Raw genomic sequence first — 23,701 nt, 5'->3', positions numbered from 1 at the left:
CAGGGCATTTTTCTTGGATGAAAATGATTGTTACCAATCGAGGTCTTTGATGAAAGCCAACCATTTCTCAATCTTTGATTCAAGGTGGTGGAATCAATCTGCTGTCAAAGGCAATCGAAGGACCTTGGTGAAAAAGGCAGCTTCTACCTAACCCGCCTTGTTCGGACAATAACAGGCGAATGGCCGATAGATGTGTTTCGGTTCAATGGTGGGGTTGCGATCTTGCTATGAAAACATCCAGTACTCTTTTTGAGAGACATGCTTTTGAAGTTAAAGCCAACCCTTTTCCAAGTGATTTTAGATGAATGGTCAATTGCAAGCTTGCTTGAAAAGATGGATGCAAGATGGGTTTCTTTTGCAGAGAAGACTTGCAGGGTGAAAGGCTGTTTTCAAGAGCTCAGTAACAATTCCTTTCTAAAAAGAAAACTCTTACATGTGGAAAGAAATAGGGACAATGTTTCAGCCTTGTCTGTTGTTTAACAATATTTGCTAACATGATAAAGATGGAACATTATGGGATTCAAACTACAAAAATACAACAGCAGATTCAAAATATTGGAAAATATAACATGGGTGGGACAACACAAGAACATGCTCAATAAGTGTTCATTAGGTTGAGAAAAACAACTATTGTGAACAGCCCGCCCATTGCCTAACATTAGTTGTCTTTATTGTCACTCTCATTTGCTTGTTTCTTATTGGATGGTTTATCTTCTTCTTCTTCTGTTTGGCCCTCCGCTGGAGCAATCCTCTTTACGATATGCTGTCTTGCATTCTTCCGCTACTCACATTTAGGGAAGGTCTTTTTTATTTTTCATTCAGTCCTCAATGAGAGTGGAAGTGTTTTCTAGCTCTCCTATGGTGTGATGCTTCCCCCCTCGTGCTGTTGTGCTACCCACCCCTTCCTGCGTGTCTATAAAAGCACAGTGACAGAGGTAATTTTGCTGGGGTATGGCTGAAGAGCAGACTTTAAGGGTTGTTTTTGTTTTAATTCCTGTCTTCAACATCAGTGGCAGCTGGCAGGGAACAGGGGTGGCAGGGCTGGTGGGGGTATTTTGACAAAAACTAAATATTAAAAAAAAACACTTATCTCTTCACGGCCGCTGTCTCTCCTCCATCGTTGCTTCCATTCCCGATGAGTCCCGGACACAGGAAGCACACAGGCTCCCCTAAGCCAATCACAACGCAGCTGGCAGCAGTGTTGTGATTTGTCTGAACGCCGTGCTTTGCGCTCAGACGGGGACCAGGAGCCTGTGCATGTTCTCCACCTAGGCTGTGTGTTACAGCCCGGTGGAGAACATGCTAAGTGTGCATGACTGTTTGGCAGGCCCAAGGCGGCTAGCCAAAAAGTCATGCGCACTTAGAAAGTGCTCACCACTCCTCCTCCCTGTGATACAAGCCCTGCCCGCCCTACCCTAGCCCTGTAGGTATGAAAATTATCATGAGAATAACAATGTTATTATAATTTATTTTTCCTTTTTCCACTGCTCGGAGAGCAGTGGGGCGGCGCTCCTCTGCCTTAGTGGAGGAGCCGCCCCGTTCCACATATTCCATGAAAGCACAAGCTTTGGCGTACATATGCTGTTATGGGAGTGTGGGAAAGACCATGTACTGCACTCGTACATCAGGTGGTGTACTATGTATGACACTTCTCTCGGAGGCCTACAAATCTCTTCCCCAGGCTGCTACAGGAGCACCAAATGGATGACTCCTGTGGAAAGTAAATTGGGCCTAGGCAAGCATACCCTTTTACATTCTGACACTTCAATATTCTTTTTCAATTCTGTTTGCTTGCCTGAGTGAAAAGTAGTTGAAAAATAAACCATGTACATTTCTAAATCTTGAACACATTTAATTCAATGTACAGTTTTGAGATAACATAAGATATGTGTTTGCTTTCCCTACAACAAAGCTAACAGATCAGCACTAGCATTATCAAGGAGTAAACTATTGGCTTTGCCAGTGCTTGTTTTGATTGTTTCTTGGATGGACCCAATGAACTTGGCACTTTACTTTTTCTGTGGTGTGTATCTGTCTTTTAGACCTATTGATCTGTTTCCTTGCATTTACTCTCTTCTCTGACTCGCCTGGCTATGTATAATTAACTATGCCTTATGATTAAAGGCATGGAAGAACCCACCCTTCTACAGCTGATATTATATAACAAACTTGATTATGCAACATGCAAAACTGCCTGTAAAGACAATTCAAGGTAACATCAGGCAACAAATTGTAAGAAATATTGAGATAGAACAATAATCAATTTTAGACTCACACTTTGAAAGGATGATAACCTCAAATTAAGTTGGCAAAAATATTAATGCATTGCTATGCATATGTTTTGCGCGTAACAAAGTAACTACAGTATTAAAAACAGAACCTCTGGAAGTAGATTTTACTGACCAGTACAGTCACAGAGAACATACTGTTACAAATAGGATAACAATTTGCATTTCTTAAAGGGGAGATAATATAGTCATTAGCTTCAATCCCATCATCCCATCAGCATGACACTAGCAGTGAATTTATGTGTTAAATTCATCAGCTTCACAATATACATGTGATCCTTACACTCAGCTCCCACTCTCTCTGCCACACCCCTCAAAAACAAGATCAAGACCGGTGTGCTGAAATGCATCGCTGAGCAGCTATTGATGGGGCTTTTTCACAAAATATTGAGTTGGAAATGTTGGATGCAGAAAAATTGTGACACAACAATATTGTGATGCAGAAATATCGTTGTCACAAATATCGATTTTTTTAGGTAAGTAATATAATTTTAAAGAATATTGTTGTAAATATCGTTTTCAATAATGTAGTTGTAAGAAAAATTGATTTTTAATTATCTTTATGTGTGTTTGTTTATATATTTTTTTGGGGGTTATTATTGTTTCTATAATTGCTAATAATATTTTTAAATATAGTTTGCAATGATAAGTGATTTATAATTTTTAATCTAATTAGAATAGGTTTGGAGAGGTGTAGGGTGAGAAGTTAATTAAGTATCATTATTTATAATTAATATTTAATTTATTATTAGATTATTAATTATGTAAATTGTGTAATACTTATATTTTTATGGGATTTGTTAGGTGCATGTGGCTGGGTTTGTAGGGGTATAGGGTGGGAAGTTAATTAAGTAATCATTAATTAACAATTCATTAATTGTGTCATAATTATTTAATTGATTATTAATGATGTACTTTTTGTAATAATTATACTTTTTTAGGTTATTTTTTAGGTGCAGGTTGGTCGCTTTGTAAGGGTATTAATTAATACATGAATTAATACATCATTATTTTTGTACTAATTCTTTAATATTTAATAAATTATTAATTAATTAATGGTTAAGTATTACTTTGTTAATTAATATTTAATTAATTGGTAAATATGTTAATTGTGTTACACTTTTATCTTTTTATTACATTTGAAATGTGAGCTACTAGGTTTGTGAGGATATAGTGTGGCACATTAAGTAATAACATTAATAATTAATTTGTAAATTGTTTAAAAATTAAGTTAATTGTTTAATTGAATATATATATATATATATATATATATATATTCCAAAAAGCCTCTCCATTTTACCGGGGGCCCTCGATCCTGCAGGGCGTGCTCTGACACCAGGAATGGAGATCCTGGTACTTCGATACTACCACCAAACACAAAGAGCCCAACACCGACTTCTTGACAGGCTGACTTTATTCGTCAAAATGCGGAGGGAAAATGAACACACTTATGTACCTTACGCGTTTCAGCGATAGCCTTGTTCACAGGTGAGTGTGTTTTACAATTGTAGTCCAAGTGTCCATGTGGCTTGTTGATTCGACCACAAGCCCCAGAATGCAACGTCCTTGAGCAGTTCATTGCGGCATGGCACATTCATGATAATTGTTGCTGTGTAGCGTTAAAGCAATGTCCCAAATGCTGTAATTCTTAATTTTCATTTGGCATAGTGCCGGTTCCTCCGCATTTACCTTGATGATTGCATGTCATGCGGTGCCTTCAGAGAGAGAAACCATCTCTCCCTTCTCCCTTTCTCAATCAGAGGTGTGCCAAATTGCAGTGGAAGTCCTCTATGCTGGCGCTTCTGAGAGCGGATCAAGCCCCCTCATTAAACATTCCAAAAAGCCTCTCCATTTTACCGGGGGCCCTCGATCCTGCAGGGCGTGCTCTGACACCAGGAATGGAGATCCCGGTACTTCGATACTACCACCAAACACAAAGAGCCCAACACCGACTTCTTGACAGGCTGACTTTATTCGTCAAAATGCGGAGGGAAAATGAACACACTTATGTACCTTACGCGTTTCAGCGATAGCCTTGTTCACAGGTGAGTGTGTTTTACAATTGTAGTCCAAGTGTCCATGTGGCTTGTTGATTCGACCACAAGCCCCAGAATGCAACGTCCTTGAGCAGTTCATTGCGGCATGGCACATTCATAATTGTTGCTGTGTAGCGTTAAAACAATGTCCCAAATGCTGTAATTCTTAATTTTCATTTGGCATAGTGCCGGTTCCTCCGCATTTACCTTGATGATTGCATGTCATGCGGTGCCTTCAGAGAGAGAAACCATCTCTCCCTTCTCCCTTTCTCAATCAGAGGTGTGCCAAATTGCAGTGGAAGTCCTCTATGCTGGCGCTTCTGAGAGCGGATCAAGCCCCCTCATTAAACATTCCAAAAAGCCTCTCCATTTTACCGGGGGCCCTCGATCCTGCAGGGCGTGCTCTGACACCAGGAATGGAGATCCTGGTACTTCGATACTGCCACCAAACACAAAGAGCCCAACACCGACTTCTTGACAGGCTGACTTTATTCGTCAAAATGCGGAGGGAAAATGAACACACTTATGTACCTTACGCGTTTCAGCGATAGCCTTGTTCACAGGTGAGTGTGTTTTACAATTGTAGTCCAAGTGTCCATGTGGCTTGTTGATTCGACCACAAGCCCCAGAATGCAACGTCCTTGAGCAGTTCATTGCGGCATGGCACATTCATGATAATTGTTGCTGTGTAGCGTTAAAACAATGTCCCAAATGCTGTAATTCTTAATTTTCATTTGGCATAGTGCCGGTTCCTCCGCATTTACCTTGATGATTGCATGTCATGCGGTGCCTTCAGAGAGAGAAACCATCTCTCCCTTCTCCCTTTCTCAATCAGAGGTGTGCCAAATTGCAGTGGAAGTCCTCTATGCTGGCGCTTCTGAGAGCGGATCAAGCCCCCTCATTAAACATTCCAAAAAGCCTCTCCATTTTACCGGGGGCCCTCGATCCTGCAGGGCGTGCTCTGACACCAGGAATGGAGATCCTGGTACTTCAATACTACCACCAAACACAAAGAGCCCAACACCGACTTCTTGACAGGCTGACTTTATTCGTCAAAATGCGGAAGGGAAAATGAACACACTTATGTACCTTACGCGTTTCAGCGATAGCCTTGTTCACAGGTGAGTGTGTTTTACAATTGTAGTCCAAGTGTCCATGTGGCTTGTTGATTCGACCACAAGCCCCAGAATGCAACGTCCTTGAGCAGTTCATTGCGGCATGGCACATTCATGATAATTGTTGCTGTGTAGCGTTAAAACAATGTCCCAAATGCTGTTATTCTTAATTTTCATTTGGCATAGTGCCGGTTCCTCCGCATTTACCTTGATGATTGCATGTCATGCGGTGCCTTCAGAGAGAGAAACCATCTCTCCCTTCTCCCTGAGAAAGGGAGAAAGGGAGAAGGGAGAGATGGTTTCTCTCTCTGAAGGCACCGCATGACATGCAATCATCAAGGTAAATGCGGAGGAACCGGCACTATGCCAAATGAAAATTAAGAATTACAGCATTTGGGACATTGTTTTAACGCTACACAGCAACAATTATCATGAATGTGCCATGCCGCAATGAACTGCTCAAGGACGTTGCATTCTGGGGCTTGTGGTCGAATCAACAAGCCACATGGACACTTGGACTACAATTGTAAAACACACTCACCTGTGAACAAGGCTATCGCTGAAACGCGTAAGGTACATAAGTGTGTTCATTTTCCCTCCGCATTTTGACGAATAAAGTCAGCCTGTCAAGAAGTCGGTGTTGGGCTCTTTGTGTTGGTGGTAGTATCGAAGTACCAGGATCTCCATTCCTGGTGTCAGAGCACGCCCTGCAGGATCGAGGGCCCCCGGTAAAATGGAGAGGCTTTTTGGAATGTTTAATGAGGGGGCTTGATCCGCTCTCAGAAGCGCCAGCATAGAGGACTTCCACTGCAATTTGGCACACCTCTGATTGAGAAAGGGAGAAGGGAGAGATGGTTTCTCTCTCTGAAGGCACCGCATGACATGCAATCATCAAGGTAAATGCGGAGGAACCGGCACTATGCCAAATGAAAATTAAGAATTACAGCATTTGGGACATTGTTTTAACGCTACACAGCAACAATTATCATGAATGTGCCATGCCGCAATGAACTGCTCAAGGACGTTGCATTCTGGGGCTTGTGGTCGAATCAACAAGCCACATGGACACTTGGACTACAATTGTAAAACACACTCACCTGTGAACAAGGCTATCGCTGAAACGCGTAAGGTACATAAGTGTGTTCATTTTCCCTCCGCATTTTGACGAATAAAGTCAGCCTGTCAAGAAGTCGGTGTTGGGCTCTTTGTGTTTGGTGGTAGTATCGAAGTACCAGGATCTCCATTCCTGGTGTCAGAGCACGCCCTGCAGGATCGAGGGCCCCCGGTAAAATGGAGAGGCTTTTTGGAATGTTTAATGAGGGGGCTTGATCCGCTCTCAGAAGCGCCAGCATAGAGGACTTCCACTGCAATTTGGCACACCTCTGATTGAGAAAGGGAGAAGGGAGAGATGGTTTCTCTCTCTGAAGGCACCGCATGACATGCAATCATCAAGGTAAATGCGGAGGAACCGGCACTATGCCAAATGAAAATTAAGAATTACAGCATTTGGGACATTGTTTTAACGCTACACAGCAACAATTATCATGAATGTGCCATGCCGCAATGAACTGCTCAAGGACGTTGCATTCTGGGGCTTGTGGTCGAATCAACAAGCCACATGGACACTTGGACTACAATTGTAAAACACACTCACCTGTGAACAAGGCTATCGCTGAAACGCGTAAGGTACATAAGTGTGTTCATTTTCCCTCCGCATTTTGACGAATAAAGTCAGCCTGTCAAGAAGTCGGTGTTGGGCTCTTTGTGTTTGGTGGTAGTATCGAAGTACCAGGATCTCCATTCCTGGTGTCAGAGCACGCCCTGCAGGATCGAGGGCCCCCGGTAAAATGGAGAGGCTTTTTGGAATGTTTAATGAGGGGGCTTGATCCGCTCTCAGAAGCGCCAGCATAGAGGACTTCCACTGCAATTTGGCACACCTCTGATTGAGAAAGGGAGAAGGGAGAGATGGTTTCTCTCTCTGAAGGCACCGCATGACATGCAATCATCAAGGTAAATGCGGAGGAACCGGCACTATGCCAAATGAAAATTAAGAATTACAGCATTTGGGACATTGTTTTAACGCTACACAGCAACAATTATCATGAATGTGCCATGCCGCAATGAACTGCTCAAGGACGTTGCATTCTGGGGCTTGTGGTCGAATCAACAAGCCACATGGACACTTGGACTACAATTGTAAAACACACTCACCTGTGAACAAGGCTATCGCTGAAACGCGTAAGGTACATAAGTGTGTTCATTTTCCCTCCGCATTTTGACGAATAAAGTCAGCCTGTCAAGAAGTCGGTGTTGGGCTCTTTGTGTTTGGTGATATATATATATATATATATATATATATATATATATATATATATATATATATATATATATATATATATATATATATATATATATATATACATATATATATACATATATATATATGTATATATATGTATCAGCAAAGTACGCCGCGCTCTTCCTGGATAGTTTCAAACAGGTTTATTGACCCATTATCCTCCTCTTATTCCTATGCGTTTCGAACTTTACAGTTCCTGTTCACGGTAGCATTACAAGTCCTTCATTCGTTTTTAGCAATTTATACTGAGTCACCACTTTTGCCATTATGAGGCATTGTGGGCGAGGTTGTTTTAAAAATGCATTTCACAAATTATCTATGACGCCTCCTTTCAGTTTGACGTTTTTCCAGCCACTGGTCATTGCTTAATGTTATTTACCTGAGTGGTATTTTAGCGTGGTTAATGTTATTGCATTTCTTTGCATGTTTAACAAAGCATCGCTCTGCGAGTTGCTGGCTTTGAGCCTGCAAATAAATGGCTGAGTGCCATTAGCCCGCGTTTTAGCAGGGTCTAACATAGGTTATTATGAGCTGAGTGCTCTTTTTTGCATTGATCCTAGTGTGTACTTAACGTCTCATCTCAGGGCATAGTCCATATGTACAAAAAAAATGTTTAACTACTGATAAACGTATGAGATATATTTACATTTTGAATTTCATTTTGTAAGTTAATTACTAAACATTTCAATACACAGAGAAGTCTATACAGATCAAAGTTTTGGAATTGGCTTTCTCTTTTATGTTTGTTTGAGCATGTACATACAATTTGTATGTATATTTAGAGAGTTATTTTGGATTGAAGTGGTATTCACTTAGGTGTTCATATACATTAGAATATCTCATAATTGTACATGCATTTCTTCATCACCATTCAGCCCTTTCGGGACCTTCGTTTTGAAACGAATGATCAATTTTGATTCCAAGCATCTTAATTTTTGGAGTCGGTTACCTCCTCTTTCATGTTCCATCACCATTGCTAAACCCGAATATCTGATGTTTTGCCATGTTTTGTTTTTGTGGCTCATCATGATGTGTCTTTATTTTGAATCGCTCTGATATGCTCCAGTATTCTTTTTTTAACGGTACAAATCGTTGATCCAATATAGCGTTTGCCACAATCGCATTTGATTAAATACACTACAAAGTGTGATTCACAGGTGATTTTAGTTGTTACTTCGAAGGTATTTCCATTTGAGTCATTTAAGAATTTCAGATTCCTTCCTACCTTACACGCTTTGCATGACATGCATTTCGAAAAGCCTCGCTGGCACTTTTGCAGCCAGGTTTCTGTTTTTTCATGGTAAAGTGACTATTTACCAAAGTGTGCTTTTCTATATGAAATCAATGGTTGTTCACCAATCCGATTTCCTATCTCCAGTATTTTATTAATGTTTTCTTTATTTGAAAACTTTCTTTTGAATAAGTTAAGATCAGTTGAGGTATGTCCTCATCCTTTTGTTGATCTGATTTATTCTTAAGGGACATTTGTATATATATATATATATATATATATATATATATATATATATATAATACAGGCTCCTCCTCGGATCTCGCAGCGTTACAAGCAACAGCGCACGTCGGCTAACGAGGGAGACGGACCACAGGAATCAGCAAAGGTGATTTATTGCAGCAACACAGAGAACAGCTACGCGTTTCAGGCTAACTCGCCCTTGTTCACACTGTAACATTGCCACATATGAAATGCTTTTTTTATATTTGCTCAATCATGTTGACACCCACTTCTAGTGACATCACCAATCATGTGATACAAAATAAAAAGTGAAGAAATACTACTACTTGTAGGTTAAGCAGCAAGGATTTTTGCACATTTTTAACAATAGAATATAACAGGATAAATCCCAATATGTCAATATATGCAACAAAAATCAACAAAGAATAATGACATATGTTTTAAGATAAATGTTAAAACTGTGTCTAACTATTATTTCATATGCATGACAGAATTGATAGATGATAGACATATGTGCAAAATAAGCAGCAAAAAGTGCACCGTTGACGAGATCAAGAGACAACATCATATTTATATTAAGAGCTTCTCAGATCCCTGAGAAATAATCGCTACATAATTTCTATGATTTTCATATACCTCTTAAAAACAGTCAGTATCAAAAAGTATCAAAAAGTATCAAAAAGTTAAAACCCACAACCTAAAAATATATAAATATATAATGACTATATATACACAAAACACTTAATACACGCAGAGTATCCCTGCAATATTATAAATAGTAGTATAAAAAGGTAATCAAAAAATACATACTATGTAGATTATATAATATTGCGAATATATACATCAAGGAATAACACAGTAATCATCACAATAAATATGTGAGTATAGATAGAGAGATACAGATCAATCACAAAAAGACAGAATAGCTGCATAATACTTAGAGTGCCCTCTTATAACATCCTAATCCACCACCCACTCAACCTTCAATAGGGAACCTAACTGAAATGGAGTTTATAGAATAGGGTGGGGAGGGTTGTAAGTAAAATATACCAGTGACTAAAACCTTTACAGAAAATGATGCATTTCCTCTAAATTGTTCAGTCCATTAGGCCAGCGGCTATCAAATTCAAGTATCATTTGAGTTTCAAGCTGTCTTAATAAAGTTTCTCGATCACCTCCTCTTTTTAATGGAGGAATCGCTCCCACCACAAAGTATTTTAAACAAGACAAGTCATTGTTATGGACTCTACTGAAGTGGCAGGCAACCGGATAAGCCGGATCATTGTGCAGAGTTGCCCGAAGATGTTGTAAAATCCTGACATGCACCTGAAGTTTAGTACTGCCTATATACTTTAGGCCACAGGTGCATGTCAGGACGTAAACGGCATGATCCGTTTTGCAATTGTAATTGCCATTAATGGATCTAGGATCAGCACAGAAGGGGGTGGAGTAGTGAGAAGTATTGATGCCAAATTTACAAGCACGACAGCTTGAACACTTGAAGAAGCCTTCGGACGGTTGAAGCCAAGGGATTTTGGATTTGAGTTCTGGGGCCGCTTTGTCTAAAATAGTGCCCATACTTTTCGCCCGTCTGAATGTAATGATGGGGGTATTGGGTAGTTGTGATTTAACACAGGGTCACTTAGAATAATAGGCCAATTCTTTTTCATTATAGCTTTAATCTTTCTGTCTTCACTACTAAAGGTAGTTATCATGCGTGGGCTATCATCTCTAGACTTAGAGGATTCCTCCAATGCCAAATTGTTTAACGGGTTAGGGAACAAACTCTCTCTAGTTCTAGATTTTGCTTTTTCAATGGCCTGATTGAGGATATTATCAGGGTAACCTCTAGCCCTGAGTTGTGTCAACATATCTTTAAGACAGGACTCAAAAATATCAGGAGAGCTACAAATCCTCTTCAGTCTTAAAATCTCCCCATATGGTATGCTAGCAATTGTATGTTTTGGATGCATACTAGATGCATGTAGAGTAGCATTCCCCGCAGTGATTTTTCTATGCAGGGTCGTATTGATCTTGGAGTCAGAGATGTAGACTTCCACATCAAGGAACTGTATCCTCTGTTTATCTATGTGGGCAGTGAACTTCAAATTGAGGGAATTATTATTCATATGTTCTACAAAAGATAGGGCATCCTCCTTAGTCCCTTTCCATGCTATAAAGATGTCATCTATGTATCTTAAATAGCATATGTCAGGATTGAGGGTAGCGCAAGAGTACGCAAGCGCCACTAACCTTCTACTGATGGCCCGCAGAGACGATAGACGATAGTCCTTCCAACTCCGCTCCGCACAAACCCCTACAATGGAATAAACCCACTGCTTGGATCTGTACGAATAGGGGCCGGGAGGTAGATTGGCATCGGGGAATGGCACGTCAGGTATCGTCTGGTCTGTTACCATGAGGTGACTGGTACCGGGACACTGCAGGTAGGGGAGACAGAGAAGAAAGGATTACTTCCACGGTACGACTTGCAGGAGCCCAGGATCCCTTCCCTCTTGACCTCTACTCACCAGTTTCTCCACCCCATGTATCCTTAAAGGAATCCTCAAATACAGAACCCTAAATATAGGTGACCAGCAGTACAGAGGAGTTAACGTCACTCCGCTGTTACTAGTTAGTAATCTCAAATAAGCCTTTGAATTACACACTAACAAAACGTGGAACCTCCACGTAATAAACCCACGGTTTCTTTGTGGTTACGATTATTCCTTATCAAAAAGTGTCAGTAGCCACTGACAACAGGTACCAAGGTTTTCCCCGGAATGTAAACAAGAAATGGCGGCGGAAAAGACGCCGTTTGTAATAGTAACAATACACAACAATTAAAGAGGAGGCGAGCCCGCTTCCTCTTGGTACTTGCACGACTGGAATGGGTAATGGACCAACGGTTCTCCACCAGGAATCTGACCACGCTGGCTGTTGATCGGCGTCGGGCAATCTAAGGACTCTGACCACGCTGGCTGTTGCTCGGCGTCGTGCAGACTAGGATCACTGACCACGCAGGCTTTTGATCGGCGCTGTTTCTCCAGGATCTTGACTTGAAGCAAGGAAGGCTCATCCACAATGAGCGAGTACAGAATCCGATTGACAAGCCCCGTTACGTTCCGGAGGTGGCGCTTATATCACATCCTCCCACTGAGCCAACCCCCAGCGCCGGATGGCCTTCTGGGACTTGTAGTTTTTCCGCCATGGACAGGATATTCGAAATCCTCTACCTTGTACCTTGCTGATGGTAGCGATCGCTACAGCATATGACATTATTGTTCATCCATTGGTGGAGATCAGCGGCAAGGACCTGCTCCTCCCACCAGCCAACGTGCAAGCACGCATAGCTGGGGGAGAAACAAGCCCCCATCGCCACTCCTCTTAATTGTTTAAAAATTTGTTTGCCAAAAAGAAAGTAATTATAATTGTAATTGTTATTAAGGCACCACTCTATATATATTGTTGCAACACGTCCGTGAATAAACGAAAGTAGATGGCACTCCAAGTATGTGTTTTTAAGAATAATTTATTGGCAGACGCCCCGCCCCCTCAACAGATGCGTTTCGCCTCTCGGCTTCGTCAGTGTCAACCAGTGTGTTGTGAAAGACACCATTATATCTCCACCCTCCCCTAGACATTGAAAGAGGACTTTTCGCGGAAGTACATGCTGGCAGCCATCTTACAGTGGGTTCATTTCATGAAATTTACAAAATATAGTTTCTGGGATACAATGGTGTTAAAAAAGTGCTCGTGCAAATTAAAAACAACTTGATTTTGCATTATTGTTAATTACAATTTAAATCTCATCATGCCGCAAACTATTAACAACATAATCAGGGAAATAAAATTTGCAAGGTTATGCATGTCTACACAGAACCAGTTTCATTCAGGTATTTCTTATTTTTTCATCGGTTGTATGTTAGGTATGAAAGGAACATACCGATATGGCCACTAATGTGTAATCTCTATCCCTGAGTGTTGTATGTGTATGCATGTATTTGTACTGATTGCGCCCTGTATGGGTATGCTCGACTGTTTTATGTCGATACTTAATCAATTGTGCCCTAGATCGGCGTTTCTGTCAATAAAGCTGGTAATTCTTTCTCTATAGAGAGAGAGGGGGAAAGAGATAGTGCGTGTACAGTTATAAGTACTATTGTAATCTCCTGGTTCCTCAAGATCGGACAACTATAGAATACCAACTGGCCAACCCTTGTCAGTACAAAGAAGCACTACAGATACGCTGTGTTGAATAAACCGGATTTAATAACTCAAAACACTGCCAGAGGGAGTTGTTACAGCCACTGTCCGTTATGGGGTTGATAACACCCTGTGTAGCTCCGAGACCTCTGTTACGCAGTAATGTCACACCGTCCTCCGCACGAATGCCGGTCCCGGCATTCCCCAACGGAGGGCACCGTGCTAAGTAGTGCCCGACAAAGCCACTCGATTAGTCATATAGGGTATCTATTGCTTTAGACTTCAATCCTGTGTATCGTCCTCCGCATGAGTGTCGGTCCCGACACTCTCCAACAGAGGGCAAAGTAAATAAAGGAAGGGGCTTTGTTGCTCCTGTCCTTCTTTGCTCCGGTCCTGCTCGTTTACTCTCGAGCGGGACTGGTGCTACAAACGTAGTAAGTTATGGAGTCCTACACACTCGATTACCCTCGAGCGGGGACTGTGCCGTCAAGCCGGTATGAGGCTTTACCTCGCCCGATAACCTTCGAGCGGGGACAAGGCAGTAATGCCGGTATGCATTTTTGCTCCGGTCCTGCTCGATTACCCTCGAGCGGGGACTGGTGCAACAAAGCCGGTCTGGGGCTTTAACCCGCTCGATATCCCTCGAGCGGGGACTAGTGCTCCAATGCGCTTTGAACAAACAGCAAACTGCGGGCCGTCTGCTAGTAGGTAGCGGCTGCTCACCTGACTCAGCGAACCACGGGTAATTCGGAATAACGTCCAGGGGTCAAAGTCTCACCTCATCAGAAGGCTCGGGCGTTGCGGTCCATAACACGAACTCTGAATATCTGATGCCGTCCTTAGCGTTCGTGTTCCGTTTTATGTCGACGAGAACAGCGCATGCTCCGCGCGTTGCTCTCTGGGTAGCGTAGTTCCTGGAGAGGCGTTCCTGGGGGATGTAGTCCAAAGATCGGAACACTCGCGCAGATGTCCAAGAACGCGTAGTGTGGACGATCCGATTCATGTCCTGACAGTACATTCCCCCTCCCTCAGGGGTCCCGCACAGGGCCCGGCTTCTCCTGATACTTTCTGTGAAAAGCGGACACCTACAGGGCGCATTGACCCCGGAAACAGGCTCCCACGACTGTTCCTCAGGCCCGTATCCTTTCCACGCAACAAGGTACCATAGCTTGGCCCTGCTCCACTTCGAATCCCGGATGCCCTCAACCTTATAGTCACACTCGGCATCCACAAGAACCGGCGAAGGGACCGAAGGCTTGGTCGAGTGAGAGGGCTTGAGCAGAGACACGTGAAACACCGGGTGTATTCGCCTACTAGCCGGCAACTCCAGCCTCATGTTCACAGGGCTGATGCATTCCTTGATGCGGTATGGTCCTATATATCGCAGGTGGAATACGCTGTGCTTGCGAAACCGTAGATTTTTGGAGGAAACCCACAAGTAATCCCCCGCCTTGTATAGTGGACCAGGCCGCCGGCGCTTGTCCGCGTATGCCTTATAGACCGCCTTGACCTCCGCCAAACACCTCCGAGTGTGTACCACTGTATCCTTGATGTGGGCCACCCATCTGTTGGTTTCTGGCAGTCCTCTCGTTGTCGAGGGGTGCACCAAAGGGAGGAACCTGGGATGGTGCCCATAATTGCCGTAAAACAGTGACACCTTCGTGGAGCTGTACGTGGCGTTGTTGTATGCGATCTCTGCAAGCCATAACTGATCAACCCATTCTTCCATGCCCTGATCAATGAAACAGCGGAGATACTGTTTCAGGGTCTGGTTGAGGCGCTCTGTTTGGCCGTCCGTTTGGGGGTGATAGCTGGTGGACAATGCTGATGTAACATGCAGAGCCGAACACCAGGTTTTCCAGAAACGCGCCGTGACTGTGACCCACGGTCCGATACGATCACACTGGGTAATCCATGTACACCCACCACCTCTTTCAAGAGCGTCGTAGCCAGTTGCCCTGCCGACGGCACTCCTCTGCAGGCGATGAAATGACCCATCTTGGTCAGATAGTCGACTACCACGAGAATGGCGGTACACCCCTGGTCCACCGGTAGTCCCACTATGAAGTCCAAGGAGATGTTTTCCCATGGTCGCGAGGGGGTCGGAAGTGGCTGTAGGAGACCCTGTGGGCGGCCATGATCCGATTTCATGGCGGAGCATACCTCACACATGGCTATCCATCCTCGGACGTCCGCCCTCACTGATGGCCACCAGAACTGACGTAAGACATGGTCGACCGTTTTCTCCAGACCCAAATGACCCGCACTGGGCGACTTATGACACCATCTGAAGGCTTGCTTCCTCATTCGCATAGTGGGCAGTAGGAAGCATCGGCCTTTCACCGGGATCCCGTCTCTGACCTGCCATTCTTTGTGTTGACGAAGCCATGTTTTCCATGCGAAGGAGAGGATGCCTCTTTGAATCCCTCGGAGGAAGTCCCCCAGCTGCATCGCCCCCACCACCGCTCCGGGAAGGATGGTGGACTTGATGGTCGTGAAGGACGCTCCGAGGATGTGGACTGATGCAAAAGAGCATCCGCCTTCCGGTTTTCGGTACCCTGCCGGTACGTGATGGTAAAGTGGAGTCCGGAGAAAAACAGCATCCATCTCAGCTGACGGGGAGATAGCTGTCTGGCCGCCGTCATGAATTGGAGGTTCCTGTGATCGGTAAACACCGATACCACGTGTTTGGCCCCCATCAGCAGGTGTCTCCATTCGGTGAAGGCGTCTTTGATGGCCAACAACTCCTTTTCGGCGACGTGGTAATTCCTCTCAGCCTCGTTTAGCTTCCTAGACATGAAGGCAACAGGATGTAGCAAGCCCGACACAGGATTCCTTTGCGATAGGATGGCCCCCACCGCCAGGTCCGATGCGTCCGCTTCCACGATGTACTGCTGTTCCGGGTCAGGATGTGCAAGAACAGGTGCTGACACAAACGCTTGTTTCAATGCAATAAACGCTCCCTGTGCCTCAGAAGTCCAAAGAAAAGAAGGCGATTTCCTCAGGAGATGTGTGATAGGAGCCACCAATCCAGAAAACCTCTCTATGAACCTCCGGTAAAAATTGGCAAAGCCAAGGAAGCTCTGCACCTCCTTTATGCTCCGTGGGGCTGGCCAACCCACTACCGCCCTTACTTTTCTTTCAGCCATTGTTTGGCCTTCAGGACTCAGCATGACCCCCAGGAATTCCACTGTTGTTACGTGGAAGTCACACTTGCTGAGCTTGCAATATAGTGAGTTCTCCCTTAGGATCTGTAGGACCGAAGACACATGCTGCACATGTTCTACCAAGCTATCCGAGTACACCAGAATATCGTCTATATACACAACGATGTACACATCCAGGATGTTGCGTAGCACATCGTTTAGGAAGAACTGAAACGCCGCTGGGGCGTTACACAGCCCGAATGGCATCACTCTGTATTTGAACAACCCGAACCGTGTTTTAAAGGCCGTTTTCCACTCGTCCCCACATCGCATGCGGACAAGATGGTATGCCCCTTTCAGATCAAGTTTGGTATACACCTTAGCTGTTTTGACTTGTTCCAAGAGCACGTTGATGAGCGGTAAGGGGTACTGATTCTTAACAGTGATGGCGTTAAGCGCCCTGAAATCCACGCAAGCACGAAGTTCACCGTTGGCATTCGGGATAAAAAACAGGGGCGAGGCCGCCGGTGATTTTGATGGTCTTATAAACCCCAGACTCAGCATTTTGTGCAAATAGGAACGGAGGTGGGTGTTTTCAGGCTCAGACAAAGCATACAGCCTCCCGCTAGATATGTTCGCTCCAGGGACCAGGTTGATTTGACAGTCATAGATCCTGTGGGGAGGAAGGGCCTCTGCTTGCATGTCATCAAACACGTCCCCATACTCTTTGTATTCTCTGGGAAGGACCCCCTCCTTCTCCGCTGCTGTGGCTACCTCATGCCCCATACTTGCAGCCTGTGCAGAACACCCCGATGGACGACTGCAGTGTTGCGAACAATATGGGAAGTCTATTCGTATGTCCAGGGATACCCAGTTGATAGATGGGTTGTGTTTCTGCAGCAACGGCAACACCAGTATGACTCTGTACTGAGGAGCACATATGATATTGAAGTCCAGGACTTCCCTGTGTTGCTTTCCATAACCCACCTCGATATCACCAGTGTGAAGACTTATGGGCCCTGAAACCAACCTGCGCCCATTCACCGCATATACTTCCTCCGGGACAGCACAGGGTAAGAGAGTAACGCCTATGTGTAGTGCTTCCTTTTCGTCCATAAACAGCCCAGTGGCTCCTGAGTCTATCATAGCTGACACTGAAACCCACTCGTTCTGAACCCTTAGCTGAAGAGGAATAAACATATGCCTGGGACTACTCGATGTATGCTGCTGTACTGAAGGGATGTAACCATGACTCCAGGAATCCCCTTCTTTGTTCCGGGAGTCTGTCAGTTTTCCGCCTCCTTTTCCACAGTTGCTGTTGTCATCCGGTTGGGGCGAGAATGGCCTGTCTTTGGTTTTGCCGGACACTCGCGGGCGTAATGTCCCTTCTTTCCGCAGTACAAACATAGGCCTTGTTTCCGGCGGGACTCCTTCTCCGTAGCCGTAAGGCTGGCTCTGACTGCCCCTTTGTCCATGGGTTCTGTCCGAGGGGATTGTGGCGATTCCGTGGTCCCCGGATGGCCGGATGCGTGCGATGTCTTGTCCTTCTTTGTACCAACGCCTCGACGCTCGCTCAGTCCATGCTCTAAGCGAAGGGCCAGGCTGATCAATTCCTCGCAATGCACAGGTTGCGGGTCGATCTGAGCTATCACGTCCTTCAGCTCTTCGCTCAATCCTTGGTGGAAGAGCGCCGTTTGTTTGGCCGGTGGCCATTTGGTTTCCGTGATGAGTCGCCTGAATGTATTGAGATACTGGACAAGACCAGTGGTGCCCTGTTTTAACTCGAGTAGTTCTCTGTCTGCGGTGTAGGAGTCCGATCTCCGGTCGAACACCTTTACGAATTCCTCCTGAAAGGCTTCCCAACCATACAGAAGCGGGTCGTCCCTGCTTACCAATGGTACTGCCCATTGGGCTGCGTTCCCCGCCAAATAAGAAATCATAAAGGCGACTCTCGCCTGGTTTGTAGGACAGGACTTTGGCTTGCATGAGAAATGGAGGGCTACCTGAGTCAGGAAGACCTGGACAGTGGCAGAGTCCCCACTGTATCTTTCCGGCGTGGCTAGCGGGATTGCGACTGGCATCTCCACCACCACTGCTGCCGGCTGTCCTGTATTGGGAGCCCCAGCATTGAACGGATTCCTCTGTATGTTGTCCATCCTAGCCCGCAGGTCCGCTGTCTCTTGCCGGGACGCAGCCAGCTCATTCTGAACATCAAGCAACGCAGCCAACACCTCGTCCATAGCGGCCATGGCTTCTTTACACAACCGGGAGGGTGATTAAAGTTCAAGGTCGGATATTATGTAATCTCCTGGTTCCTCAGGATCGGATAACTATAGAATACCAACTGGCCAAACCTTGTCAGTACAAAGAAGCACTACAGATACGCTGTGTTGAATAAACCGGATTTAATAACTCAAAACACTGCCAGAGGGAGTTGTTACAGCCACTGTCCGTTACGGGGTTGATAACACCCTGTGTAGCTCCGAGACCTCTGTTACGCAGTAATGTCACACCGTCCTCCACACGAATGCCGGTCCCGGCATTCCCCAACGGAGGGCACCGTGCTAAGTAGAGGCCGACAATGCCACTCGATTAGTCATATAGGGTATCTATTGCTTTAGACTTCAACCCTGTGTATCGTCCTCCGCATGAGTGTCGGTTCGGACACTCTCCAACAGAGGGCAAAGTAAATAAAGGAAGGGCTTCGTTGCTCCTGTCCTTCTTTGCTCCGGTCCTGCTCGTTTACTCTTGAGCGGGGACTGGTGCTACAAACATAGTAAGTTATGGAGTACTACACACTCGATTACCCTTGAGCGGGGACTGTACCATCAAGCCGGTATGAGGCTTTACCTCGCCCCATAACCTTCGAGCGGGGACAAGGCAGTAATGCCGGTATGCGTTTTTGCTCCGGTCCTGCTCGATTACCCTCGAGCGGGGACTGGTGCAACAAAGCCGGTCTGGACTTTAACCCACCCGATAACCCTCGAGCAGGGACTAGTGCTCCAATGCGCTATGAACAAACAGCGAACTGCGGGCCGTCTGCTGGTAGGTAGCGGCCGCTCACCTGACTCAGCGAACCACAGGTAATTCGGAAAAACGTCCAAGAGTCAAGGTCTCACCTCATCAGAACGCTCGGGCGTTGTGGTCCATAACACGAACTCTGAATATCCGACGCCGTCCTTAGCGTCCGTGTTCCGTTTTATGTCGGCGAGAACAGCGCATGCTCCGCGCGTTGCTCTCTGGGTAGCGTAGTTCCTGGAGAGGCATTCTTGGGGGATGTAGTCCAAAGATCGGAACACTCGCGCAGATGTCCAAGAACGCCTAGTGTGGACGATCCGATTTGTGTCCTGACAACTATATTGATATTTCAGGATTTGTTTGTATGTTACTTTTGAACATAGCTTCTCTGATCTATCCTGTATATCGATAATCTACTCTATTAATCATCTGCTGTTCTAGGTGGACCCATAGTTCTTCATCATTGTTGAGCCCTATCGGTTGCATGCTCTGAAGATCAATTATGTATTTTGATTCTACCACCCGTAGTGCTTTTACCCTGTCCCCACCTTGTTCCTTCCTGTCTAGCCTATCTAGCCAGAAGAATGTTAGAAGGTCTCGATTGCTGTTGTGGTGGGTTTCAAAGTGGCGTGCTACCGGGTAGTTTTTGTCTTTGTTTGTTATGGCACGCATGTGCTCCAAGATACGTTTTTTTGCCGGATTTAAAGTGCTTCCAATGTATCTTTTGGAGCAAGTGCATTCCAAACAGTAGATGACAAAATCTGAATTACAATTTAGAAACTTTCTAATTTCTCTGATGGGTCGTGAGTCCTTGGGTCTTCCCTCATATATGGTTCTCTTCTTACTGTGTTTGCATGCTTTGCAGTGCATGCAAGGAAAGAAACCTTGTATGGATTTCATCTTAGATGGTATGGGTTGATCCATGGGCGAATTTTGCGAATCTCGCGTTCGCGAATTTTGCGGATTTGCGAACTCGCAATCCGCAAAATCCGCGAATTTCTGCACTTCTCTTGCCTCTTTCTGCACCTTACTTGTTCTTTCTGCCCCCCTTTTGCCTCTTCCTGTACCTCCGTTGCTTCTTTCTGCACTTCTCTTGCTTCTTTCTGCCCCTCTCTTGCTACTTTCTGCACCCCTCTTCCCTCTTTCTGTGCCTCTGTTGCCTGCTTCTGCACCTCTTGCCTCTTTCTGCACTTCTCTTGCCTCTTTCTGAACTTCTCTTGCCTCTTTCTGCATTTCTGTTGCTTTTGTCTACACTTCTCTTGCCTCTGTCCGTACCACTTTTGCCTCTTTCTGCACTTTTCTTGCTTCTTTCCATACCTCTATTCGTCTTTCTTCACTTCTCTTGCCTCTTTATACACCTCTCTTGCCTCTTCTGCACATCTGTTGCTTCTTTCTTCACTTATCTTGCTTCTTTCTGCACTTCTATTGCTTCTTTCTGCACCTCTCTTGCCTCTTTCTGCAGTTCTCTTGCCTCTTTCTGTAACTCTGTTGTTTCTTTCTGTATTTCTTTTTCCTCTTTCTGCACGCCTCTTGCTGCACCTCCGTTGGTTCCTTCTGCACTTTTCTCACTTTTTCCACATCTCTGTTGCTTCTTTCTGCACCCCTCGTTCTTCTTTCTGCACCTCTCCTGCCTGTTTCTGCAACTCTCGTGCCTCTTTCTGCAGTTCTTTTGCCACGTTCTGCACCTCTGTTGCTTCTTTCTGCACTTCTCTTGCCTCTTTCTACACCCTTATTGCCTGTTTCTGCACCTCACTTGCCTCTTTCTACACCTCTCTTGCCTCTTTCTGCACTTCTCTTGCCTCTTTCTCACCTCACTTGCCGCTTTCTGCACTTCTGTTTTTTTTGTGTATCTCTCTTGTTTCTTTCTGCAACTCTCTTGTTTCTTCTCTTGCTTTTTTCTACAACTCTTTTGCTTCTTTCAGCACTTCTTTTGCCCCTTTCTGTATTTCTCTGGCCTGTTACTGCACTTCTCTTGCCTCTTTCTGCACCTCTGTTGCCTCTTCCTGCACCTTGCATGCATCTTTATTCACCATCTTGCCTCTTTCTGCACCCCTTTTCCCTCTTTCTGTACGTCTCTTGCCTCTTTCTTCATCCCTGTTCCCTCTTTATGCACCTCTCTTGCCTGTTTCTGCACATCTGCTGCCTCTTTCTGCACCCCTGTTGCTTCTTTCTGAACTGCTCTTGCTTCTTTCTGTACCTCTCCTGTATCTTTCTGCACCCCTCTTCCCTTTTCTGGGCCTCTGTTTCCAGTTTCTGCACTTCTCTTGCCTCTTTCTGCACTTCTCATGCCTCTTTCTGCACTTCTCTTGCCTCTTTCTGCCATTCTGTTGCTTCTTTTTGTACCACCCTTGCGTCTTTCTACACTTCTCTTGCTTTTTTCTCCACCTCTCTTGTTTCTTTCTGCAACTCTCTTGTCCATGTCATCACTTCTCTTCCTTCTTTCCACACCTCTTTTGCTTCTTTCAGCACTTTTCTTGCGTCTTTTTTCACTTCTCTTGCCTGTTTCTGCACCTCTATTGCCTCTTTCTGCACCTGTCTTGCCTCTTTTTGTACCTTGCTTGCTTCTTTCTTCATCCCTCTTGCCTCTTTATGCACCCCTTCCCTCCTCCTGTACCTCTCTTGCCTCTTTCTGCACTTCTGTTGCTTCTTTCTGCATTTCTTTTGCTTCTTTCTGCATCTCTCTTGCTTCTTTCTGTATCCCTCTTGCCTCTGTCTACAATCTTCTTCCCTCTTTGTGCACCTCTCTTGCCTCTTTCTGCACCCCTCTTGCCTCTTTCTGTACCTCGGTTGGTACTTTCTGCACTTTTTTTGTGCACCTCTCTTGCTTCTTTCTGTACCACTGTTGCCTCTTTTTCTGCACCCCTCTTTCCTCTTTCTGCACTTCTCCTGCCTCTTTCTGGACCTCACTTGCCTCTTTCTACACCTCTCGTCTCTTTCTGTACTTATCTTGCCTTTTTCTGCACCTCACTTGCCTCTTTCTGCACTTCTCTTGCTTTTTTCTGTCAATCAATCAATCAATCACATTTATAAAGCGCGCTACTCACCCGCTAGGGTCTCAAGGCGCTGGGAAGTGGGGGCCGCTATTGCTCAAAAAGCCAGGTCTTGAGGAGCTTCCTGAAGGAGAGAAATTGAAATTGATACTTGTAATGGTCCTGGGTGAGTGGCAGGTGGGTGGGGAGGGTGTTCCAAGTCTTTGCCGCCAGATAGGAGAAGGATCTTCCTCTGGTGGTGGCTCTGTGGACCCGTGGGATGGTGGCGAGGGCGAGGCTGGCAGAGCGAAGCTTGTGGGTTGGCGTGTAGAACGTGAGGCGTTTGTTGAGGTACTCGGCCTAAGTCGTGTAGAGCCTTGTGTGCGTGGGTGAGGAGTCTGAACGTGATCCTCTTGCTGACTGGAAGCCAGTGCAGGTCCCTCAGGTGGGCGGAGATGTGGCTGTGTCGGGGGATGTCCAGGACGAGTCGAGCTGAAGCGTTCTGGGTGTGCTGGAGTCTTTTCTGTAGTTTGGCCGTGGTCCCCGCGTAAAGGGCGTTCCTGTAGTCCAGACGGCTGGTGACGAGGGCCTGGGTGACCGTTTTCCTGGTTCCAGTGGGGATCCAGCGGAAGATCTTACGGAGCATGCGGAGGGTGTTGAAGCAGGAGGAAGTAACAGCGTTGACTTGTCTGGCCATCGTGAGGGAGGAGTCAAGGATGAAGCCCAGGTTGCGTGCGTGGTCCGTGGGCTTGGGTGGGGAGCCCAGGGCAGGGGGCCACCAGGAGTCGTCCCAGGCGGAGGTGGACGGGCCGAGGATGAGGACTTCCGTCTTGTCTGAGTTCAGTTTCCAACGGTTGAGCTTCATCCATTCCGCGATGTCTTTCATGCCGTCCTGAAAGCATGCTTTGTCGGAGGCGGGGTCGTTGGTGAGGGAGAGGATCAGCTGGGTATCATCGGCGTAGGAGATGATGTTGAGGTTGTGCTTACATGCGATGGCTGCGAGGGGGCTCATGTAGACATTGAAGAGGGTGGGGCTGAGCGAGGAGCCTTGCGGTACGCCGCAGATGATCTTGGTGGCTTCTGTGAGGAA

This window comes from Lissotriton vulgaris, chromosome 11 (assembly GCF_964263255.1).
Source record: "Lissotriton vulgaris chromosome 11, aLisVul1.2, whole genome shotgun sequence".
In the NCBI taxonomy this organism is placed as follows: domain Eukaryota; kingdom Metazoa; phylum Chordata; class Amphibia; order Caudata; family Salamandridae; genus Lissotriton; species Lissotriton vulgaris.
The sequence above is the reverse complement of the archived record's forward strand: the minus strand, read 5'-3'. Positions refer to the sequence as shown.